Source organism: Typopeltis vanoorti, chromosome 4 (genome assembly GCF_054136105.1).
Source record: "Typopeltis vanoorti isolate ZY-2024b chromosome 4, IOZ_Tvanoo_1.0, whole genome shotgun sequence".
Lineage (NCBI taxonomy): Eukaryota > Metazoa > Arthropoda > Arachnida > Uropygi > Thelyphonidae > Typopeltis > Typopeltis vanoorti.
The window spans coordinates 102,470,283-102,494,298 of NC_143552.1; the positions used below are offsets into that span (position 1 = coordinate 102,470,283).

Below are 24,016 nucleotides of genomic sequence, written 5' to 3' on the forward strand. Positions count from 1 at the left end.
CAACATGAAATAAATAAAAGAATATTATGATCAGCAACATCCATTAACGATGGAAGATTTGAACTACTATTCAATCTCAACACGTGACTTGCTATTGGGTTGACATTTCTCGAGGAAATACTCTCTCTCTCTCTCTCTCTCTCTCTCTCTCTCTCTCTCTCTCTCTCTCTTTCTCTCTCTCTCTCTCTCTCTCTCTCTCTCTTCTCCCAAAGCTTCTGACAGTAAACCCGTCAAAAATTAAAAACAAAATTAATTATTGTTGGGCCATCTCTCACCTTTTATTTTGTGTGTCTGTGTGCGTGCGTGATTAACAGACGATATTTTTAAAATAAAGAAGGCCAAAGTAAACACTCATTTCTGTTTGACTTGTTTTCATCGATATCACGGATATTGACGTTCCCTGAGTGCAATTTCTGAATATAGAGGCCAAATGATTATTTTGTTTGTCAAGTGTAAATATTTCTAACAAAATAACTACTTTATGTAACGATGTTCCATTCACTTTAAGGAATAATCAGTCCGTATATTTACATAAGCCACTCTTAACGCACTACAGGTAATACAAAGAGAGCAGATAATGTTATTAAACTAAGTTTCGAAAGAGAAGAATATTGAAAAAACAGACTACCAACGCACCCAAGTGAAGCTAAGAGATTATATTTTTATATTACAAGAGGAAATCTTCTTTTTTTTTAACATTTGATTGAATTTCCAGCAATGATTTGAAAGCAAAATAATGGAAATAACAGCACAATTACGTTATAAAGCTGTTTTAAATGTTATCATAAATGTAATTTTACACCGACAGTGAATTATAAAACATATCCGAATTTTTAAACAGAGCAAATATTCTTTGCATTAAATTTGAATTAAATTTCAATACTTTTACACCCCCCTCTCTCTCTCTCTCTCTCTCTCTCTCTCTCTATTTATCTAGCTTTTGATCCTATTAATAGTGGGTTGGAGTCTGGCAACCACACACAACAGCAATAAAAATATTAATATCGCAATAAACTCTCCATACGTGTTTTCCGTTTGAATATTTTTTTATGCAGGGGCGAATCTCCATGCTTGCTATGCATGCTGCGCAAGCTCATTAATTGAGAAAGAAGTAATATTTATTTGTTAATAAATGCATGCATTTATAAGCATTCCATTTAGGATTTTATTTTTGTAGACAGAAGACGTTTTAAGCTTGCGCGGCAATAATTCAGCTTTCCGTTGTGTATGGAAGGCCGATGCTTGCTCGTCTAGTCAAAGCTACCTTTGGCTTGCTCGGTTGTAGGAGCTTCCAGGTCCTCGCTGCAGCACTGTGATTTCATGCGCGCGCATAGCCATTTCACGTCGTCTCACTCTGTTGCTTAAACACAGGCCATACGCAGTCAAAGTAGCTCTAGCCAGTGAGCTTCAGCCAGCCTTTACAAGTGTGCTTGTTGCTTGGGAAAATTAAGTTACAACCAACTTTTTATGACGATGTTATTGACCAGTTCAAAAAGAAGAACTGTAGGGTAGAATTTGTCTTCAAGTAGCTAAATTGAAAAAGATAGAATATCATTTGTAAAATAAATGTTGTATTTGTATGATTAAAAGTACATAAATTTCTAAATATATAGTTTTAAACGGTCAGTAATTCATTATTCCGCTAATCAGACTTCAATTGCACCTCTTAGTCCCTGAATGATAACAACAGCAAGCGTTAATTTCAAGATCAGCATTCGCCCCTGATTTTATGCACATTTTTTTGTTTGAGTTCATATTTACGGTTAAATTAAGTTAGCCAAATATGGTTTAAATTTTAATTCTCTTGTTGATCTACAGTCTTCCTGTGACCATTGGTTGATTTTTTATGCCTCAAATCTTTAAGTTAATTAGTCATCTAATTTTGATGCAGACACTGTTAGTTTGTGTTTTTATTATTAATTACCGACAAAACTCTTTCAATTCATAGTAGGTAATTAAAACGTTTTATAATTATAAAGGCTTAATCATAGAATACTGAAGAAAGCTATGCGTTTAAACAACGGATATAAGTTTTTCCTTGATTGTATGTCACCATATTCTAGTGTCTATTTAAGGTTCGATGTAAAATAAGATATTCTTGAGCATCAAGAGTTGTTCAAGCTAAAAAGGTTTTTAAAATCTCTTGCTTCTGTCAGTACAAGAAATAATCTATAATAATGATTCTCGCTTATTATAAACTCCTAGTAAGTCAAGGAAGACGTGAAACTGGTGGCAGATAAGATATGAGTTCTTAGATTATGCCTTCATTTTTGTTGTGATGTTAAGATAAAAATAGACGGTCCCCTCCATGATTGTATCTGCTGTGTAAGCTCAAGAAGCAAATTAAATAAATAAAATATAAAACCCTCGGCAATGGAAACCATAAATTTACTACAAAAGATTGTAAAGAAAAAATATAATATCTCCGAGGACAAAGGCAACAGAAGCTCTTCAGTCATAAACTTTCAGCTCCCACTTAGTTGTGGATACTTCCGTTGTGAAACGACTACAGATAACTTAAGATATTTGCCGATGCTAACAAGAAAAAACTTCAAAAATCGAAGGGATAGTGGAACTGAAAAAGTATTACATAAATGTGGAAGTACATAATACGTACTTCCACCGTTCAATACAAACAAGTGGTTGTAATAGCTTCTGAATTTACCAGTACAGTCTTTTTTTTTTTTTTTTTGGAGAAAAGCACTCCTCTTTGTATTTTCCCAGTACTTTTGATGCATTAAAAGGTTATAGGTTTGCAATTAATTCCAACTTGTTTCATTGTTTTATTTTAGTTTGGAGTGTATTGCTGTAATACAGAAATATTAAATATTTTTCTATTGCCGTTTTGCTAAGTTACTTCATACATTGATACAATAGTAAAAACTTTTAAATTTGAAAATGTTTGCATTTTAACGCACTGATTGCAGCTTCGGAATATCTCTCCTTTATTTAATTACATACTTTACCATAAAGAGCTAAAGTTAAAAACATGCGAAATAGCTAATATGGTACTTTTATTGCTTAGAAATTAATTATAAGCCCTTATTTACTCAACTAATAGGCCGAGTAAAGTAACAAACGTGAAAATCTACGCTTCACACGCTCATTCACCCAGTCATATGAGCATATGGAATTAATTGAAATAACTGATAGATAAATAAAGCATCCGATCAATTTCACATTGCACGCTTATATCGTGTTATTCTTTTTTGCTACTAAAATGAACTAAATTTCAGAAGTGAATCGAAAGATTTTTAACCTGATTAAATGATGCGTAATCTTAGTTAATTAACAGACCAAACGTAGATTTTGATTACGTTGCAACCCTAACGAGTAATGAGTCTGTGTATACTGCATGAGGAATACATTTTAGTTTAAATCTGCCATAGATTTAGCAATTTTACTTCTTTTTTATTTGTTAAATGAGATCTCGCTTTTTTTTGTTGAATTACTATTTTTGTTATTAATTGAAAGCTGAATAGTTGAATAGTCCATTCACTGTAATTCAGTATTGTTTATTCCACTCCACACACACACACACACACACACACACACACACACACACACACACACACACACACACACACACACACACACTCTTCCTTCTGAACCTTTACAAATAAGGAAGTCTCTGCATAGTGCAGTCTCGTTAAAAAAAAAACAGTGCAATGCCTTTTAAGTGAAAAAGACTTGGATTCGAATCTTGTCTATGTCGTGAAGAACACTGAAATGAAATAAAAAAGCGTAACTGTTCTCATATAAAGAGGACAAAGTTTTATTTTTTTTCTCCTTCTTGGAAACAATTAGTGTTCATATAGGCAGTTATATGGTATAAGGTACTGCTGGAATCTGCTTCGTTGGATGCACAGCTGGAAGCTTGAATTAACAGCTGAACAAGCAGAAGCCAATAACACTTACTAGATTGACTGGCTGAACGGACTACACCAGTCAGCAGGTATCTGGAAACTCACTCTGGTATGGATGTCTGCGAATAATTTGTAGTGATGGCGGAGAGGGAGCACTACCTTGCTCTTATTATAAGCCTGAATCTTATTTAATCTGTAGAGCATTATTATTTTCAAATTATCGTCATCATCATTGTCATCAAATTCCTGACATGTACCCTCAAGGGGTGTACAAGATATGATAGTATTACATTAAAAATTTACATCATTACCAACTTCCTATCCACAATTTTCCTCCAAATCAGTCTGTTACTTGTCAAGAGTCCAACATTATTAGATCTTATATTTCTATTTTCTGCACTTTTTTACCGTATCAATCCACCTATATCTTGGTCTTCCTCTGGATCATTTTTCCTGCCAACCTGGCAGAGAACACTTGCTTTGCTAATCTTTCCTCTCCTGTTTCTTTTCTGTTTATGTGACCACATCACCTGAGAATAGCTCTGCTGGCACATTCCTGGGTGTGTTAGTAGAGCTAATCTCAGCGAGTGTATTAGCAAAGGGGGGGGGGGGGGGGGGAGATGCTTAAGGGTCAAAGCTGTATACCTGAGTGGAGACCTCCACATAGCCTTTAAAGGAATGTGGAGAACCGACCAGGGCTTCTGACCTAATGTCCAATCCTCACCTTCTCGTGGTGCACCCAGTTGGGTATCTACTTGGATACTGAACGAACGAGGATGGGCTGGCAATTTGGGATTTAGCCGACCAAATCGTATTTTTATTGGGTTAAACCACAATATAAAATGATGGTACAACATGACAGAATTTTCAAATTATTTAGTTTGAATTATTATTTTTCAATTATCTCTTCCACATTGCTAATATGCTATATGTTTAGGACTTTTCCCATGGAAAAAAATAAATCACGATCACTAAATTATATTCCAGTTCTCTTTTCTGTTCACATAATACTAGGAAATCATTCTATCTTGTTAACACCACATGTTCCGAAATAAAAAATGGAAGTGAAATGTATTTAATGTATATCATAAATACCTTTGCCAATCTAAATTTTATTTAATGAAACTAATTATATATTGTGTTTTATCCTTTATTTAAGTGTTAGCAAAAAACGTTTGCACCTGATGTACTTTCAGGACTTGGGCCTGAAAGTACATCAGGTGCAAACTTTAGACAAACCACCTAAAGACAAACATAAACATTCTTATCCACTGTGGGATTCGAACTTGCAGCCAACTGACTAGAGAGTACGTACGTACCACTCCGCCAATCGGGAGAAAATTAAGAAACTTCTCTTTTGAGAAGTTTCTTTCGTTTCTTAATTTTTCCTTTCTTTCTTTATTAAAACTATTTCTTAGGTTTCATATGAAGAAGTTTTTAATTAAGAACTATCTAATTTTATTTTAATTTATTTAGCCAGGAAAATGTTTTCTTTGAACATGATTATTATATTACACAAGACGCGATGTTCTCTCTCTCTCTCTCTGTGTGTGTGTGTGTGTGTGTGTGTGTGTGTGTGTGTGTGTGTGTGTGTGTGTGTGTGTGTGTGTGTGTGTGTGTGTGTGTGTGTGTGTGTGTGTGTGTGTGTGTGTGTGTGTGTGTGTGTGTGTGTGTGTGTGTGTGTGTGTGTGTTATAACTTTCTTAAAGTTATATTTAGAGTTATACATAGTTATACATAGTACCTTCACAAGAATTTTTTGGTTGCATTCTTCAGCAGCAATTTTTAATTGCTAGGAATTTAAGAATTTCTAGGAATTCTAGAATTCAGTTCTAGGAATTTTAGTCTAATTTTCTTTGGAAAACTGTACTACGAAATCGCAAAGTTTTGTTAAAAACAAAAAAAAAATAATAATGTGCTTCATGAACTCTGAGTTATTTTTGTTTCTTTCACAGAATCTTGAACAAACCATAAAAGAACTGAACCCTGTTGAAAAAAAAAGTTCTGAAAATCTTCTGTAATTCAATACGCAAATGCGAATTAAAGATAGAAATTGAAGATGAAGAAAATGCAAATGGAAATGTGCTTACATCCAGAATGCAATATAACACAACAAAAATATCGAAGCAGTGCCAGCATAAATTATAATTTTATTGTTATTAATAATAAGGAGTTCTTTTGATTCATTTTATTCATTTGATTCATTCTCTCTTATTCCATATAATTGCATTTAATTAACCTGAATGATGCCGGCGGAGTATTCGCTCTCCAGCCAAAAGGCTGCGGGTGCGAATCCCGCCGTGAACATGGATTTTTGTGATTGTCTGGGAAAATACTAGTGTAGTGGTGGGCAGTAGATAGTGTTGGTATAGGTGATGCTGTTTGCTGAAGTTGGTTGATTGAGCAGTGGATAGGAAGAACTGTAGAGGAGGTGCCCTCCCTTGGTGATTCTTTGGACTCCGAGGAGGTGTCGCGTAATAATAATAATATTTTAGTAGCCGTCATCATTTAAAAAGAATTCATTATATATATATATATATATATATATATATATATATATATATATATGAAGGTAACTTACGTTTTTATGAAGATAACTTATGAAGGTAACTTACGTTTTCATATTCTTATATCCTCGTATGTTCTTTCTTGTGATTATATTGTGGACGATCCAGCCTCTCCTCGTAATTCAGTCGTTGGTCGAATAGGTTTTTTTGGCAATATGTCCTCTAGATATACAGTACGATATTGTTTTTTTCTTCTTCTAAAGTTTGCCATTAGAATTGCTCCACTGAAACCAACTGACATATTCAATCGTGATCCTGAATAGAAAACTTTATTAAACACAACATCGATTCAGGGAAAAAAAATACTATTATTGTTACCATTACAAATCGTTTTGCAAATAAAAATGGAATTAATACGAAAAAAAAACTTGTTTTCATTAACCAGCTAGAACGTAATACTATGGAGATTGTGACTTACAACCCAAAATCAGAAGCTCCGGAAGTTAGTCATTTGGATTTTTAGATTCTCTCATACAATTCAGCAGATTTTGCATATGACTATGATTTGAATAGATATATTATGATAATATATCTATAATAAGAATACGAGCAATACCCAAAGTATTCCTCATGTTGTTAGTATTATATATATATATATATATATTATAGATATATATATCGTAATTATTACTGCATTCACAAAAAGCTAGGAAAGAATTTTAAACGATATTAATTCAGATTATGTCTAATTTGTTCGTGTTTTTTTTTTTTTACATTTGTTTGTTATCAGTTTATAATGATGATAATTAACAATAATAATAATTATTATTATTATTCTCTTCCACAATAAATAAATAAAAATTGAGGTTCTATACGATGCAAGAAAATATAATACTGCTCAAATTGTTGCAATTTCTAATATTAATACTAATATTTCATAATCATTATTATATAATACAAATAATTTGAATAAAATATAGAAATATTCTTATATAATAATAAAAATATTTTGCGTGAAAAGAGCTGTCCATTGCTACTTGACACATAAGTTATTACGTAACTGCACAATATCATGGAAAAGCTGCACCGTTCACAGAGATTTTGCTGCGTCTGTGTAAAATTTAATGGAAACATCAACCTCTGCGTTTCACTCCATTACTGTAATCTACTTTCTTTCTTTCTATCTCTCACTCTCTCTTTTTCTCCCTCTCTGCGGAACCAAATAAATTGATTTTTTTCTTTTTCTTTTTTTTTTTCTCGCAAAGAAAGAACTCAAAATAGAATCATCTTTCTTGATGGTTTCAATGACTGTAAGGGTAAAAAAGAGTGCTAAAGTATTGCGACAGGTTACATTACTGAACGACATTTAAAAGCGTTGCTTGGATTCGGATAATATTTTTTGATGTTTCAGTTTTTATAAATTCTTGTTATATATATTTACATATCAGCGCGGTTAGCCAAAGAGGCTGAGCGCTTTCCCACCATATGCCCGGGGAAGGAGTGTCGTAGGTTCGATTCCCGGGTATACCCTCGATACCGCAAGGTAAAAGAGGGTAAAAGGAACATGAGATGAGATATATAAATATATATCACGACCTTAAATTACAATATTCATTGTAATTTAACGTTGAGCATTCTGTGTAATAATCAAACATTCCTACACTAGTCGTGTATCTCCTGAGTTACTTTTTATAATATTCTTGGCTCTGAGAGGAAAACCAGCCTAAAAATATATAACATTTAGAGACACACACAGTATTAAAAAACCAAACGTATTATATCATTAAATTGTAATAATTCAGTGATTATAGCAGTGTTTGAAGTTTTAAATAATACTTTGATTTTCTATTTAAATCCGACAGAGGCTTCCAGTTATTTCATTTTATTATTTTATTTATATTTAGTTTGAATGAAAGTTGAAATAACTGAAATAATAATTAAAAATAACATTTACATCGAATTTAAAATTATTATAAATCAGTTTTAAATATCTTTTTCTTTTAATTTATAATCGTTAAAATGGGTGAATTGTATGGAAAAATAATTAATTAATATACGTAACAAATTTCACGCTATTCTATATAAGAAATGGTTTCTGCATGCGTTAGTTTGTAACTATGGTTACTATTGTTTGAAGCCCAATACAAAATTCTAATCTCTTCAGCGTATTGAAGTCCAAATGATTTATTTGACATTAGGAAAAAAAAAATTTAAGCTTTATTATGATGCATTCTCAGCGTATATAACTGCTTAAATATTATTGAGGTTGAGTTGAAATACTGTGACAGGAAAACCAAGCTGCAGTGCAATATCTCAGAACTTACTATCGTTCTTGCAGATTTTCTCTCGGTAGTAGCGAGACAGACAAACCATTCTTCAAACATTCACAATATACAAAGAGTGCACTCACAAATCGTGTTTAAAATATGTTCGCGCTGATTACCGAAAGGGCAAATATTCAACTGATTCCTTTCACCAACAGCATGCGAACCGTCAAGTTGACTATTCATGGATCACTTTTGTGTATTTTGAGAGTCATCACCAGTGCCACTAAAGTGCGATAAATCCACACTTCAGACACTCACGATGTGAATTATTGCCTCCTATTTGCGAATATAAATGGAAAGAGCGTATGCGGTCCATATACAACAACGATGACAAGTGGATTTTGTGACGTCATAGAAAGAACAAGCACGCATGCGTGATTTTATTTTATTTTTATTTTTCTCCCTCTTTTCAAATTAAGAGATTTTATTACAGTTAAAATAATTTCATGTATAATAAAAAATGAACCAGGAAATCTAGGGATGTTTACCAAGTTACTTATATCTTCGCAACGTTGTTTGCGGCAACGCATCCGTTGCCACAGCAATGTGTGTGTTTATTATTTCAAGATGAAATTCTTCTCAGATGATTTCTCTTTTTCAGTTTCTGCTTATTTTTTCCGTTACGGATGTGCCAAAGTTACTAAGAACTTGCACCTGATCCCAACATTAACTTAGATATTGTTGGAATGAACAGTAAATGAAGAACGTATAAGCACCTCTTGAGTGGCGTGCAACACATGTTACCTAGCTTACCCGTCAGCCAACAAAACTTCCTCTTGTATTTTTTGGAAGCTCAACTGACATTTCTCAGCTTCAGAGAAAACTACAGCGACAAAGTCGACACAATGCATCATTGACCGATTTTATTCCAATCTAACACCTTTTCCGTTAAATCTTTTCTTTGCTTGAAGCCACGTTTCTTTCGAAATATCACACTTTTGGATTATTTGTTTTTGTATTCCATTTTCGCGTCAGGAAGTTGCTAAGCCTTTCTATGACACTGGCAAGTCAAGTGCCAGACATTGTCTCAATTTATGAGTCATCCGTCAAAGAGAGCAAACAAGAAACACATGCTCATCACCTGGCAACGGTACAAAATCACAACTCTTATACATCAACACAAAAATGTCTTTCTATAGGATACGTTCTTAAGGTAATTACCGCAAGCTTTCGGAAGATGCTATGAAAGAGGTTCAGAATAATCACTTGTCTGGAATTCTTGACGGTTCTTTAGAAGGGTAATCGGATGGAATAGAAAACTGGTTGACTGCAGTTCTACTTACTGTCATAAAGGAAGACAAACTGTATATGGTTTGTTGACTGAGCGAATGTAGAAACAGTCTCCAATGCAATTACGTTAATGAAGATAATTTCCACAGAAGGTTCGACTCATTTTGCCATTTCATTTCAAAGTGCATTGCCCCTACACGTACTGTTTGCAATATTGTTGTCACGTCATCATATGAAGGCACTGGTGATGACGTCACAGAATTCCCAATAAAGTTATACAATTACAAGTACATATAAAGCGACACTTAATGACCGTTTTTCTCGGGAGAAAAAAAAATGCAAAGAATATTAGGGACTCCTTTAATAACATTATTATTTTTTTCCCTTTTACATCACTGACGAAGGCATTGTTAAAGACAAATTACTTTACTGTAGGAGATATTTGTACTGGTGGAAGAATGACATATTGTTTACCAGTCATTAGGTTGATTTTAGACATTCATACAGTCATTAGGCTGGTTTTTAATGGCATCCAAGGTCAAAAAATAACACCCTCTTATTGAGTTTTGACCTTGGATGTCATTAAAAGCCTCCGGCGCTACAAAGTTTTTTTTTTTTAATTTATGTTTTATCACAACTAAGCCACGTGAAAACTCTTAAATATCTATACTGTGCATATCGAGACTGCTATTTTTTAATTAGTATTTTGTTAACTTACCAACGAAGGGCTGGTAAACCATGATGAAACCTTCATAAAACTAAGGCTTCAACATGATTACTTGTAAACTGATTCAGTATATTAAATTCCCCAATAACTTACGCCGTATAATACAAATTAAAAACGCAAACCTTTGTTGTGGTAGATCCAACTATACAAAGAAATATTTATCTTATATATGACATGAAATGAATAGGGTTGCTATGGCGACGACATATTTATTATAAATTGAAATATTAATTACATCCAGAAAATAGCATATTTTGCCATATTTTGTCCTGAATTATATGTTAGAAACTGCAATTTAATGTACAAAGGGTACAAGATTTAAATTAATTCTCTTTTAAGTTCCCTGCGTATTTACACAACGCGAGTGTTCTGAAATCCACTGACAAGATTAGAGTTTTTTTTTTATCACCATCTCGGTAGCACTTCACGCCCAAAAGCCAAATGAGATAGTATTTGACATATGTGTGCGGAGATGAAGACTAAGATAGAGAGAGATGAATGGGCAAGATAAAAGTTCAAAGACAGATGTAAGATATTAGTTGCGCAACCGATTTTTTTTTTTTTTTTTTTGGCATGGATTCATGTGGTCCAACTTGGTGCACAGATGCATTGCTTAAAGGATAGACTTTAATGACCAGCCGTATCCCGAAATAGCTCGATCACATGACCCAAGTTTTAACGCTAAGTAAGACTGATACCACTGGCATTGCTTTGTAATTTCTTTAGTTCGAGGGCATTTTCTAAGCTATTCCAGTCGTCTTTATTATGAACATTCTTTCTAGTTACTGGCAATTTTCGGCGATACAACGAAATATATAACGTTCCACATTTCTATATTTGTTTCACCGTAATATGGATGTTCGCGATTCTGCATGGTAGTTTTTTTTTTTTTTTTTCTTGTAACAAGTTGTGCTTTCCTCTGGCATAGAAAGAGGGGGTTGACAGATCCCCTTCTATGTAGGTTGTCTTTGCTTATGTTTCGTCTCTTAATACAAACATACACGGTTATTCCGTGCTTTACCAGTACACTTGACAAGACAGAAGAAATGAAATTAGAAAAGCATTAGACATGCCGTAAGTGTAAGAAGTTGCCAAAGAGAAATCGTGTCAATCAATGCCCTCCTTTGCGAAGTATTTTGGTCTTTCGGTATACTCAGTTACTGTTCTGGTTGCTACTCTTTCATTCTTTCAAGTAAGTCGATAAACCTGATTTACTAGAAAACAACCGCTAGAAGAAAGATCATAAAATGGAAAAATAAAATCAAATATTTACTATTTTTCTCTCATTTTCTGTGATTCTCTTGATTTTGTGTATGTGCGTGTGTGCTTTGCTGAGCGCAGGATATAAATGAATGGGGAAGAAAAAAAACTACATTAAAGGCAGGCACATAAATAGTGATATTATCATTAAGTTTATGGTGAAAATGTTGCCAAAAAACCACGTAGAATGGCTGTATGAATATACATCAAGAGCGGCTGCCAATTTTTTTTTTAAATCCCTGCATACTAAAGGAGGACATATTTTGTATGTGGAAAATTTAAGATATCTTCAAGCAGTCAATTGGCAAGCAGTTTTTTTTTTTAATGTTAAATATTATATATATACATGGAAATAGAAATAGGATGAAAGAAAAAAAATTTAAATATGCAAATAAATCAGTCTCAGTATTCGGTGTTGAATAAAACAGAAGTTGAATGGCGTAATTTTATTCCTCCTGACTATCATTTATTCTGCCGTGTAAATATGTACAAATCAGAGATAACGAAGTTCTCAATAATAATAATCGTTTTTTTTTTTTTTTTTTTTTTTTTTTTTTTTTTTTTTTTTGAGACCGCTTGCCTGAAAATGGACTAGAACAATGAAGTTCTTGATGCCACATACAAGGAATTTCAGTTCAGTCTCTTTCTAAGACAATTGATAAGTCGTTGGGTTTAGCTGGAATTAAGACTGACAAGACAAAGGCTACAAAGACCCTTGCATTATGTTTTTATCGTACGTTGTTCGGTTTGTTTTTTCTTTCAGCCCTAACTCATCTTCAATTAAAAAGTCCTATAAAGTTTCCTCGCATTACACAGGATTCGAACCCTGCTTTTCCAATCGCAGGATAATTTGTCCCGCATTTTCGTGACTGCCCTATTAAGGCGTCGTAATGTATAATAAAATCCTGTTGATACAGAGACATCTATAACTATTTTTATTCAGTACTATTTTATTGCTTTTAGTATGTTATTCTATTAGAATGGATATGTGTATGACTTTCAAAACACTTTGATAAGTAGGTCTTTGTTCTATATCCCGTAAGTCAATACGGCCTAAACTAAGTTCAAATCTTTATAATGTGTAAACCAGCCAGAAAACACATCCAGTTTACAGACACCATATTAGAGTCTTAGTTGTTTCGCCATAGTCAGAACATACAAAGTCATGCATTGAACCTAAATACAGATTTACACAGTCACATTACAATTATTTTATTTCATTTATTTATAAAGTGAAACATTTTAGCATAAAAATCTGCAATAGGATGTCCATATCACCTCATCATAACAGACTGTGATAATCTTTTCTGTACGTAAAAAATATGCTTTCATTCTGGAAGAGGTCCAGCTTCAGTATGCTGGCTTGGTTGTAACTGGTGATAGACTTGACTGCAAGTCGCGAATTAAGTGAACGTAATATAATAAACGAATTAAATCAGTTTTATTTATTGATCAGTGTAAGTGTATAATGATGACGAATACTTTAACATCGAGATTTTACAGTGAGTTCTCTTTTAATCGAATATTTGTTAAGATGCCATAAACTAAAGCATGTTCAGTTATAGTCGTAACTAAACATTCTTTAGTTATGACTGTAACTAAAGAATAGGCACATAAAATGAGGACGTCTTCAAAGCGAGCAAATGACTTTATATATAAAAAAAACTCTTGATAAAGTAGAATATTTATCGAAACAAGATAGTTATCTCTTCGTTTTCTTTTTGAAGTACTCCGTAATTCTGAAAATCATTAGCTAGCTATCATATAATGGGTGGAATTTATTAATACTTATTCAACAGCGCACGATTTCGATTTTCTTCAAGTAGTTTCAAAGTATTCACACATAATCTGTAAACTTCAATGTAATAAATTGCTTTTTACCCGTTGGTACAGAACTTTTCCCTTGGAACTTAAAAGTAGCAAGACTTTAAACGCCTTTCACGCATCTCTGCTTGGTTTTGATAAATTGTTAGATCCAAACAAATCGATTACTTCCCTATCTCAGCCTAGGGCTTGGTGCGAGCTACAGAATCTAGACGGTAAGAAACACTTTATGGACTATCACTACAGGTCAAAGAACGTTTATCTTCTCTCTCTCTCTCTCTCTCTCTCTCTCTCTCTCTCTCTCTCTCTCTCTAGAATTGAACTACAAAAGTTAAGACTTCAGAAAGGAGTAAAATATTTCCCGCTTAGTGGAAGGGGAAAAAGAACTAATTTCCCTTGGTGACCTCGTAAGCTTTTATCTGCTTGCTACACCTCTGTGATTTATGACAGGATGAGTAGCTTGTTCCGCTGTTTTGTTTACACTGAAATCAGCTCTATATTTTACATTTACAATTTAAATCGGTTAATAAATCAAAAATATAAAAACAAAATGTAACACAGTCAGAAAACGCATTATTATACGCGTTAGAGTAACAGTATCTTACAGAGTTGGAATCGGAATTTTAAAAAAAAAAATTATCTTTTATCAGAGGAAAATATTAAAAGACATCCAAACCAATAGTAATAACAAACAAATAAGATTAAGTATACACTCCTGAACCAAAACATTATGACTATCCGGCCTGTTTTCGATTGTCGGACTGCACAGTTGATGACAAACAGGCGTGCGACGACGGTATCGTGGTCTGGAGATTTTCTGGACGTCAGTGAGCCTTCCTTTTCCTATTGAACACACTTTGATCTAGTATTGTTTCAGACCAGATATTTTCCTACTTAGTGACAATGTGACCTAACGGATCTGGATTCTTCCATACACCAAGCTTGCACGGTTCTCATTGTGCAAGCGTGTGGTTCAAAGAACATATCTAAGGCTTCCGTGTGATCCACTCCTGGCGGCTAATTCTACTCACTTGAATCCCATCGAACGTTTGTAGTATCATGTGGAATGCAATCGTCTCGCTTGATCGCTGACCTCTGAACGCTATTCTGTCTAAATGATCCAGAATACCTCACGAAACATTCGATAATCTAATAGAATTAATGCTAAGATGGGTGCTAGAAGTTATCTCGGCCAAAGTTGGCCCAACACGCTACAATGTAGGTGATCGTAATGCTTTGGCTTATGAACGTAGTTCCTGAAAAGTCAGTATTACATAAAAACAAAAGAAAGGAACTTCTTTTGTCCTGCTAATGTTCTGTTTTCAAGTCTGAAATGGAAAAGAAGTCTCTTCGTATCGCGGTAGATGCGGAAGATACATGGGTGCAGTTATCCAGATTATGATGGTGGGAACCTTTATTGGAGCTTTTCAACCAAATTGTTAGCTAGCCTAAGTTTTCCGAAAGACAACACTATTTTCTCTTAAAGGAAAAACATGGCTTCCCTGTTCAATTACGGGTATGCATTACATTACTCAAATGTGTTACATGTTTCGTGGTAAGCTTAGCTGTTTTTTTGGGGGGTGGGGTCAAAGCACAACCATTTTGAAAACTGAAAATTTTCCCTCCCTTTTAGTAAAGTTATGTGGTCTCTCTCTGTTTCCTGAGTTTCGAGTTTGTTTTCACCAGCAGATTTAAACCTCTTAATTTGCATCAGCCACAGATAATTCCTGATTCTCAAAGTGTGCTATAACTGCATGACCTGACGGATGAGTAATATGATAATCTATGATAACCACCCGCTGGAACTCGTTTATCATGTAAAGAACACCTCTCATTTCATTTTCAGTGTTGTTGTTGTTGAATCTGAATTTCCTTTACTTCTTTCGTACCATGTGTTATGGTTATGTGAAACGTAATAGAAATTTGTTTGTGCTCACTTCAGTATGCAAGAAAAGAAGAGATGTTCGAATATATACACGTAGTTTGTTTATCTCAGGTAATCCCACGATGAAAGTATACCTGTCATACTCGGGATGACCCTTGCTTGTCGTCTGTCTTAACAAATTAGGTGGTTTTATTCTGCATCGTCTCCTTTAGGAGTCACGATATCCATAAGTTGATATCCTGTAGTATCAACTGACACGTGATATTTTAAATGACATTTAATGTTAATTCCAAAAATATGTTTTGTTTATACGCTGTGCACATAGAAAGCTATTGTACAGCCATTGGATGCTTAAACAACTCATACGTCAATGTTTCCTTGACTCCCGAAAAGAGACACCCGATTAAAAAAATAATGCATAAATATATTACTTGTTTTCCACTGAAAAATAATTTACAATTCTCTGTTCTGTGCATTCGGCATTACGTATATAATTTGATTAAATAACGCTGAACAAAAATTTTAAGTTAGTAGTGTAGATTTCAGATTTAATCCTTGCTTAAAATTGCAAGGAAAAAAAATCAAAATCATTTTTACGTAATTGCAGATTCAGTGATTTTTTACATCTTATTCTAGTATTCTAATGCAAAATTTTCATGAAATTTTGTTCCTTCATAAAATTAGCAAATTTGCAGAATAGAAGCACTAACTTTGAAGATATGTTTCAAAAATAGAGAACTGAAGTCCGTTGTTAACCTTGAAAAACCATTTGTTAAAAAATAATTGACAGGGATAGATTTTTCTAGTTTCCAATATACACACCGTATTTGCAGTTTTCAAACTGCAACATTTCTTACAATACTACGGAATTTCACATATAGCATAACATAACCTGTTACAGTAATAAAAGCGACATCTATCGGCAGTTTTTAGCATCTTTCCCAGACTCATTATACAAAAGTTCAGATAGATTAGTTTTGACCATGTGAGATCTTTATTCTGAGCTGGAATTCAGATTATCGAGAGAGAAAGTCGTCCTAAGATTATTCATCAGTTGCTCGTTATCTTGAAATGTTACATTATAAATACTGATTACTTATCGGAGGCAAAATTAAGAAGACCCATGTATGAGCATATACTATATGCAAAAAAGCATTGATCCAGATGAAATTTGAGAAAGAAAATGTAAATAAACAGATATAAAACTAGCTGATCACAGACGGGTCACAACAAGTCGATCTATTTGGCGAAATCGTTTATGTATCCGTTGTCCAACTAACAGGCTGAGAATCCCGCCATGAAGACCGATGTTTATAATTGTTTTTAAGTAGAAGATGAATTTTATCGTCTGGTGTGAGACCACCGAGGCTCCTGTTGGTGGCCTGAAGTGGCTCCTGAAAGTTCTGTTTGATCTCTAGGGCAAAGGTTCCGGATAATGCAAAAATAAATAAATAAATAGAAATTTCTTAGCTGGCGCTGATGTACTTAGTTTAAAACCTTTCTTGACTGGGAGACATATATATGTATATAAAGTAAACAAATAACATATATATTTTTTATATATATTATGATTAACAAATCTCTGAGTAATATAATATGCCAAGCATCATGAAAAAGAAAAAAAAAGATTAAGAGAGATAACGAATTGTTGTTATTATTGTTGTTGTTGTTATTATTATTATTATTATTATTATTATTATTATTATTATTATTATTATTATTATTATTATGCGGATATCTTTGAATTACCACTGCAATCATACTAATACGCATAATACAGACGTCATTGTATAAGTGCCACTTATACTTTGATAGCGACTTGAATAGTAATGTGAGACAGTGACTTCCTGAGTATATTCTCTTGTTTTCATTCTCTCACAACATATTTTTAATTTTAATTTTATTATTATTTATTAGTCATTTCCATACATGTTTACATATTTAGGCAAACACATAACAGCACCGACATATTTAACATTGCCAGATGAGATAATCATTACATATAATCTGTAATTAACTATCCTCCACTTGGTTGGTTACAAATGCAACCAATGCATACTTCCTCTGCTAACATATGGAGGAGAAACATGGACTTGAACAGATGATCTAAACAAAAAGCTAAGAACAGCACAACATCGAATGGAGAGAAGTACGCTAAAAATAATTAAGAGATAGAAAGACAAATACCTGGATAAGATCTCAAACAGGTGTCACGGATATTTTAAAATACATTAAACAGGCTAAGTGGAGTTAGGCTGACCATATTGCCAAATGTAGTGACGGGAGATGGACTAGAAAAACAACAGAGTGAAAACCAATGGATGGAGAAAGAAGAAGAAGCATAAGACCGAGAAGAAGATGGAGGAATGAACTGGAACAAGTTGCAGGAGTGAGATGAATGGGAGAGGCAAAAAATCGAGTGGCCTGGAAAAAACCATGGGGGAGAGTTTCGTCCAGCAGTGGAGAGAACGAAAGGTTGAAGAAGAAGAAGAAGAAGAAGAGATCCTCCAGTTATAAGAGTTATATAATTCTTTCATAAAGTTAGACAAATTCACCGTTGTTCTTAGCCCGATGTTTGGGTCGCTGCATGTATTTTCTACAATAAGAGTAAAAAATGATTTTTGCTACATTTTCCGTCATTCTCTCCTCCATTATATTTTTTATGATTCTCTCTGTAATTATCAACCTTTTACACGCTATGTTTAGAATTTTTCTTAAAATTACATTTACAATTCTACGAAAAATCAAGAACATTAGACATCCGAAGAATGTCTAAACGAAAAAAAATATATATATTCTTCAAATAATGAAACGGGGAAGAAACGATCGTGTAAACCGCTGAAGTATGATAGTTAATCAGTTAAAATTTGGCAGGTCTAGAACTATTATCGGTAATCACAACGTGCAGACCAGAAGACAAACTTCGAAAGCGTGTCTTCTGTTTTGCTTCACTGATTTCAGAATCAGTAAAACAAACATCTGACACCGTCGCTCTACAAGAAAAAGAAAAGGAAGCCCAGTAGTATTGACGCAAGCGAGAGAAATCAACAAAGTGTCAGAATTCACCCATGAAAAATTATATTTTATGATATCATATAATAATATGTTTAGTTATTTTTTGGTCTGTGGGTCCAGAAAACGTGTGTCTAATGGAACGATTGTTGCCATAGCAACATCCGAAGTAACTATGTTCAATAGTAACATGAAATTTAAATTTATGTAATTCACATTATACAAATTTAAATTTATGTAATTCACATTATATAAATTTAAATTATTCACGGGGTGTCAACTTATCTCTGTTAACTAGTATTTTCAATCGGCTCTGAGTATGTGTATGAAGAAGGAGGAAATCGCTTTTTTTTATTTGTTTATTCTTAACATTGGGACTAGAAATCTATTTATTCAACTTCTGGTTGTCTAGCTCAGAAAAATGTTTAAAACATGAATGACTACTAATATAAAATTAGCAAATTTAGATTATGATGATTTCTCCGAAATAACCACGGATATGAGGTATTTTATTATGCGGACTGGTTTAATTTTAACTTAAACACGTTATCTGTTAGAAAAACGTCCAAATAGGTCTACAAATAAGCAACAGTGCTGGATGTTAATTTATAACAGACGTTGCTTTATGATATTATTGGAAAATATTAGGACAAAGGAACTAATCGATAGTGTTCTCTTCAACAACGTCGTGTGGATTGTATTTGTCGTATCTGATCATTGAGTCTGTCATCGCATGACTGTAGGTAATCGTTGATAAACGGTGCTGGTTATGACAAAGTGGACAACTCTCAATATATGTTATGTTACTTGAAGTGTACGAAGATAGATAGTTTATGGGTTAATATCTTGATCTCGGAAAACTATAAATCCTTCATTTTCGCTAAACAACCTCCATCTTATTCAGTCTTCATCATATTCCACCGGCTGCTGAAAGTATCCCATTCGCACAGTTCAAGTGGTAGACTTTCTTTCTTGGATTAACCACGCTACCGGCCAAGACGTCTATAGACGGCAAGTTTATCATGGATGCGAAGTGCATATTAAAATTTTAATACCATTGTTATTACATTGAAATATGTGATGGATACGAAGCGTATGCATATCCGTATTTGATCCATAATGGCCGCTGAGGTGGTTAACATTCATTAACAAATCAAGATAAGAGCTTTCTATTCATCCAAATCATCTTGGCATCCTTTACGGCTCAGGATGCTATTTTAATTATACAGTTACTCCGTACAAATCGCAAATCCAACTAATCTCAAAAAATCTTGTTTTGAGATGGCGGAACAAATACCACCGTAAAAGCTTGACGTTGTCCAGAAGAGGACAGTTCAGCTAATCAGTGACCAGTGTCTCCTGTCTCCCTGGTTCAATTAAGTTCCTAACTCACAGAGGATCTATTTCGTTTTTAAGTCTTTTGTACTGATATCTATATCCATAATTTCTTCGCTTTCCACAAAGCCTGTTAAAAGAAGCAACAACTCTAAAGCAACCTTTTTTACAGTCCACGTATAAACTCAGAAAACTTGCTTCTCTTCGTTCTCTTTCCTTTCATCTTCCTCTGTTCTCTGAGGCAATCTTTGCCTCAGATTCCTTCGCCTGTAATCCTTAATACACCCAGTATCAATGTTGCTATACGTTTATTTTTAACGCAGCTAATATAAAAATATTAAATTATATCAATCGTACTTAAGCAAACATGACATTTGGTTGGCTGTTGTGACGAGATGTAATATTCATATAAGGATAACCCTTAGATTTCCTTTAGTTCAGCGTTCAACAGTCAGTCTCCTTCTGATTTCAAGTTCTGTCTTTATTAATCCCTAAATCCAGATTAAGAGTCGTTAGCCCCTAAGGTCTACCTTTCAGCAAACCTTCTAGATCCAATCCATTAGCCTGTACACAACCAATCCACTGGTCAGCCCATTCTTAGTGGGCAACGTTGTACACCTCAATATTGAAGTCTGCACACTACATGTTTTAAGGTCCACTACAAGTTGTTATGTATGAGAGTATGCTAACGAACAATTTACCTTCATTTGTAAAGCCATTCTGCATTTCATAAATATTCCACATGACACTTAACCAGAATGGAACTCAGATATTATCGCACCAAATGGCGTAAACTGCCCTTTTCGATTTCATAGCGAATTTTACGAAAAAACGTCATTAAGTAGGACGCTTTGTCTATTTCCAATTAATTCCTTCTCTAATTATTAGTGCTACTACATTTCACTACCAGATATATCAGATATTACCAGTAATGATAAACGCGCTGCTTGATAAATAACAGGTTATAGGCTCGAAAATTATAATATGATATGTCCCATTGAAAACATATCATATTATAATATCAGCGGCGTATATTTGTGATGTAGGTATGCAATACACACCCACGGAATAGTAATATCATCGATATTATATTTTTGCATTTATTCTTGTTAAAGACTCCCCTAATTGTTTCCTAACTTCGCGTGATTCCTAAAATTAAACACAACATACTAATACTTCATGAAGAGGACACTTTTCGACGAGTAAACATTGCATCCAATTCGGGTTAATAGCCCGGATGTGCAGTAACAAATGCGAACATGTTTGATCCCTTTGAAAAGGCTTACAGATGGCACAGCGGGTCAAATTCTTCGCGTTTTTGTGGTTTTAAACCATCCAGAAGGCGGGGAAGGGTATGCGCTGAGACAAAAGCACCCAGAAATCAGTGGATGTGATTGGCTATTGTATCAGTCAATCCAATTGAGCGTTTTCATTTGTCACGAATTGCTGTTTTTGGTTTTTGTGTTTGATCACCGTTATAGGCAAGTTTTTAATATATAATTTTCTAATTTGTAATATATAAGTTATAACATTTTTGCAAGTATTTACAATGGGAAGCCTCGTCCTCCTCTTACAAATTTAGTATTATATTCACACCTTTGAGTGATTCAAATATACCAACCAAGTATATCTTAAAACAAACACGTTGTCCCCCACTCTACGCAGATTTGGTTACAATTAATTGATAAATTAAATTATTCAACGTTATCCTAAAATTAATTGCATTGGACCAATTAAGATGAGCGCTGATGCGCTATACACTCTCAAAACTTTCATACATCAATCAAAATGCAATCATACGGTCAAATTGACGTGAATTTTGTAGCGCGGTTGCATAATCCACACGACAGCACGCGTCACCGAAATGGGCATGCGACACCAACTGCTTAATATGTATACCTGGCCGACTGATATGCTGAAAGATTATCATAAATGTAGCAAACCTCCAAATAAGAATAAGATCTATCTCACAATAAATGATAAGTAATAAAGACAACAAGCGATAAAAAAAATCTAGATGGATGACCACTGGCTTATATCTCATTTCCAACAAACAGATTGAGAGTTCGAATCCCGGGATGGGACATAAATGTCTGTAATTGTCTGTTTGTAGTAGATTTTATGAGACTGTCATCCCTCTTACTGAAGACCTGTTTTATTTTTCGCACTGAAAACAGTGCTACATGCTATTGTCCCACATGTAGGACTAGAAGAGGTGTAACACCCAACCATATCCCGTGCTGTCTGATTTCAAATCTGGGGATTGGAGAAATCATTCTCTACTACGTCTTCAATGCCACCGGTGTGCGTTGCAAGGCATGCAAAGAAAGTACAAATTCCATGTTTGGTCTCTAGAAAAAAAAAATTAATTAAAAATCCTTGGTCCAGCAACGATACTAAGGTACTACACGTTTATAACCATTTATGGATGGAGATCACATAAAAAAATAATGCAATAAATAAATTAAAACAATTCTTTGCTTTATAGAAGAAACACAAGATTTGAAGTTTTCATCTGGCTGCAAATGGGATATAGCACTGTTCAAAACGAAGCTACCTACCTTGTACTTTATTTGCAACAATTGCTCTTTATTAACAAATGAATTGACGTTGATTGAAGCTCAACTTTTTAAGTTGAGTTCAAAGGGCCCTACTAGAGGTCAATAAATGTATGCATTGTTTGTTTTATTTTTTTTTCTCGACCAATGACAGAATTTGGCTGTTGATTGTACGAATAGACTAATAGAAATAAAAGAAAGTTATTCTTGATTGAAGGTTTTTTATGTCTGCTATTCTTGCTATTTCTTTTCGTGGATGATTTTATGGATAACTTTTTAAGATGCCGGAGATATTTTAAAAACATCAATCCGTCAGTCATCAATCTAGAGACAGGTGATTGTGTTTGACAATTATTTCTGAGCCACCCTAGAAAATCAACACATCGTAAAAGCAGTTAACTGCTTTACTGCATTAAACAGTCAGGAAGATTGTGAGAAAGCGGAAGCTTCTGCAGATCATTACTTGAAATCAGCAGGTTTAAAATTTAGAATGCTACATTCTAAACATGCTTGTCCAAAATTTGGTAAGAGACTAAAAAACAACGAGCCAAAAGTAGCAAACTGTTACCTTCAACTCAAAGGGCAACAACAACTTCAGCCGTTCTCCAAGAAAAAAAAAGGTAATAAAATAAAACAACCTACTGATGTATGGTAACCGTCAACTAAAGCGGTTTGAAATTCTACTTCGAAAGAGACCTTCGTTTCTGTGTACTGTGTTTTATATATACGCGAAACAGTTCGGATCATTTGTTTAAACCTTGTAATCAGGGAATTCGTTTTGAATTGTTGTTCTTCGCAAAACTGGAAATGTTTTCAGAACTTGCATATTTTACTCAAATTCTAAATGCAATTTATTTCGAATTAAATGTAATTAAAACATTACTAAATATGAAGTTGAAAATTTTAACACTATGAAATTATACCATGAAAGACGATATTGACAACATATATATCTGAATATTTTCTTTGCTGCTATCCGAATTATTACAGTTTAATATTTTTCAATAAATTATTTCATCCAACTGCGCAATATGTTATTGAAAAGAACGTTTAAGATATAATTCAATATAATTACTGATATTTATTAAAATATTTTAAAAAATCGTTCGTATCTTGCTTTAAAAAATCAAACTGCTTATCTTCTAACAGAAAAATAATAAATTTTTCTGGCTTTGTATTTTTATACGCATACGTTCCTGCTTGCATAATTCAAAATCCATAGGAACACAATCTCCATTTTTGACATCTATTGCAAGCACGAGGATGACGTATCGCATTGTTAGAGCTGTTGTTGCGTGTTATTTCCAAACTGATGGTTTGTTTATATCTCCTAGATTGTGAGGAGGAAAAGCACGTGTGATATACAAGGAACAAAGAATCTCTCTCTCTCTCTTTCTCTCTTTCTCTCTCTCTCTCTCTCTCTCTCTCTCTCTCCGCGCGTTGTCAAAAGGCCATGTAACTTTTATTTCTATTACTTCCCCAATAA

General features: G+C 33.8%; 1 protein-coding gene across 1 annotated transcript in view; it reads left to right on the forward strand.

The window, feature by feature from the left end:
- Positions 1 to 24,016, forward strand: part of LOC150107558 (growth hormone secretagogue receptor type 1-like) — a 35,761-nt gene that overhangs the window by 6,020 nt on the left and 5,725 nt on the right. The window lies entirely within an intron of this gene.